Consider the following 3185-nt stretch of genomic DNA (forward strand, 5'->3'; position numbering starts at 1 on the left):
TACCCTAAAATGTGGCCACCTATATTGGGGCACTTCTGTAAACTATTTCAATAGATAGCTACTTACTGAGACACTTCTTCAAACTGCTCTAGTAGGTATATGTAATAGGAGCAGTTTAAATAAAGTGCCTCTAATTTTAAAACTTAAAATATAGACCAAGCCACATGTAGCCCTTTAGTTGCAAAAACTCAGAATTTGTATTTGAAAGTTTCTAAAAATTCGAAACAATATTCTAGAGATGGCCAATGTTGTATACTAAGATGGTGTAAATCCGAATACAAACTACTTCACATTGTAGGCTACACAAAAATAATAAATTCTGATAAATTTTATAGTGGATAGTGCATATTTCAAGACTATTCAATTTGTCAGATTTTGTGTCAATTTCATGTAGCCAAGAATACAAATTAGTTTTCATTGAGATTTACACCATTGTAGCATACATTATTGGCTATCTATATAATTTTATTTCAGATTTTCTTGAAACTTTGAAATATGAATTTTAAGTGTTTGAAAATAAAAAAGCTACATATAGCTTGGCCTTCAAAACGTCACACTAGTCTCTAATTGGATTATTTAGGAGCATTTTAAGAAATAAGAACTAACCAGGCACGAGTAGTCCTAAATCCTTACCCTGTACAAGTGATGACGGCACGTTCTCCGGGTATTTTAAGGACTGACGTGCAGCGAATGTATTGGTTGAGTTTTCATTCTCTCCGTGAAAGCCGGGCCACGTTCTAATTGTTTAGCCTGCCTGGTGCGGTCCGTAAGAATATTCCGTATCTGTTTTCCGTAGATATAGCATTGCTCGGTATAAAATTGGAGTAATAATTAGAACGATTTGCACAGTACAGGACTCAACATACACGTTCCACAAAAAACCACACCGCCCGAAGCAGGCAAGCGATTGAACAATGGGCTCCTCCGCCGTGGGAATGGTCCCCACCGCTGACGACGAGACGAGCATGTACGCGTTGCAGCTGGCTTTGGCGCCTGTCCTGCCGATGACGCTCAAGAACGTGATCGAGCTGGGCATGCTCGAGATCTTGGTCGGCGCCGGCGGCAGCGTCGGAGGTGGCCGCGCAGCTGCCGACCTCGGCTAACCCCGACGCGCCGGCGATGGTGGACCGCATGCTGCGTCTCCTGGCGTCATACAACGTGGTGTCGTGCGAGGTGGTGGAAGGCGAGGACGGCCTGCTCGCCCGCCGGTACGGCGCCGCGCCGGTGTGGAAGTGGCTCACCCCCGACAAGGACGGCGTCTCCATGGGCCCGCTAGTCTTGTTGAACGACAAGGTCCTCATGGAGAGCTGGTGAGCGAGGGTGATCGGCTTAGCTTCTTGTACGTATATGCACACAAAATTCCCTGAAGCTGGTGAACTTGCTAGGTACCATCTGCAGGACACGGTGCTCCACGGCGGCCTGCCGTTCGACAAGGCGCACGGGATGACGTCGTTCCAGTACCAGAGCCAGGACCCGCGGTTTAACCGCGTGTTCAATGAGGCCATGAAGAACCACTCCACCATCATCACCAGGAAGCTCCTCGAGTTCTACAAGGGCTTCGACGGCGTGAGCACCCTCGTCGACGTCGGCGGCGGCCTCGGCACCACCGTCCACACCATCGCCTCCAGGTACCCGACCTTGAAGGGGGTCAACTTCGACCTCCCTCACGTCATCTCCCAGGCCCCATCCTTTCCGGGCGTGGAGCACGTGAGCGGCGACATGTTCGACAAGGTGCCTTCTGGGGACGCCATCCTCCTCAAGTGGATAGTCCATAACACTGGACCGACCAGCACTGCGCGACCCTGCTGAAGAACTGCTACGACGGGCTACCGGCGCATGGCAAGGTGGTGGTCGTCGACTGCGTCGTGCCGGTGAAGCCGGACGAGACGCCCGTGGCCAGGCGAGGACCTTCGAGTTCGACATGGTCATGTTCATCTTCACACCTGGCGGCAAGGAGAGGGGCCTCAGCGAGTTTCAAGAGCTGGCCAGGAAGGCAGGAACGCCGGGTTTGTCAGCGTCGAGGCGACCTACATCTGCGGCAACGCTTGGGTCATCGACTTCATCAAATAGTTGTTTTCACATCTCTGATTTCCAGCTATTCATTTCTTCCGCACGTACGTATACTTATTCTTTAGCGTGACATTACGAATAATGTCGTATCTTTATTTGTTTTCTTGATAATGCAATCATGTAATAAACTCCTCGATGTCTTTTAGACGACATTATTATGTTGTTGCTATCTCGGCTTGATTTATTATATCACACACTTTTTATCCACAAAGTGTAAAGATTTGGCAAAATTATACACTTTTGCTATATATCACTCGGTTGTTTTATATTTCGGCATCACTCGAATTTTCTAACATGTGATTCTAATCATGGAAGGAAGAATTTGCACGTTTGTCAAGTCTCGCGTGTTTTACCGGTTTTTTGTCGTTATTGGTTTTCTCTTTCCTGGTTTTCTCCCGGTTTTTTCGTTCGCGAGACCCACACCGGCAACGGCCTTTTCCCTTCACTTTTTTCCCGTCCTTACCCAAATCCAGCGCGAGAGGAACACCAAAGAGGCAGAGAAGCGGGGGCAGAAGGGAAGAAATCGCCGCATGTAGTCATCGGTCGGAGAGGGGACCGTGCGCCGCGGTCGAGCGCAGTTCGCTGCGCCCTTCCGCATCCTGGGGGCGTCGTCGTGGGGTCTCGGAGCTTCTCTTCGAGCTCGGATCCTTTGGTAAGCTCGTTGTTCTTCCATTGCTGGTGGTGAAGAACAACTCCGTGAGCGGCAGGAGACATGCGTATAGCCTTATATTGTTTTGGTGATGTTCGACTAGGCGGATTTTTGTGGATCTGTGATTTTGTTAATGCTTTCGTTCATGAGCGTGAAGCGGGACGAATTCGTGGAGTTTTTTAGATGTTTATTGCTCCCTTGTTGCTTGTTGTGTGTAGCCCTATGCCCCTGCTCGTTTTTGTAACTGAGCGTTCTAGAGATGTGGAGAAGTTGAAGATAGGGGCGCATGTACACCACAGTGGATGCCGTGGATATGTGTTTTCGTTGTTTTTGTTTGCAGCAGCGTGATGTAGTAATTTCGAGTTGCAGTAGTGTAATTCGAGTAGGGGTATTCAAAATGCAGTGTATATACATTGGAGTAGCTATGATTTTCTTCATTGGATATGCAGTATCATGCCAAGTGCAG

At 48.4% G+C, this 3185-nt stretch overlaps 1 pseudogene; it reads left to right on the forward strand.

Moving 5' to 3' along the window:
• The first annotated feature begins 914 nt into the window (after positions 1–914).
• LOC124682916 lies at positions 915–2070 on the forward strand (annotated as a pseudogene).
• Positions 2071–3185: the final 1115 nt, after the last annotated feature.

This window comes from Lolium rigidum, chromosome 1 (genome assembly GCF_022539505.1).
Source record: "Lolium rigidum isolate FL_2022 chromosome 1, APGP_CSIRO_Lrig_0.1, whole genome shotgun sequence".
Taxonomy (NCBI): Eukaryota; Viridiplantae; Streptophyta; class Magnoliopsida; order Poales; family Poaceae; genus Lolium; species Lolium rigidum.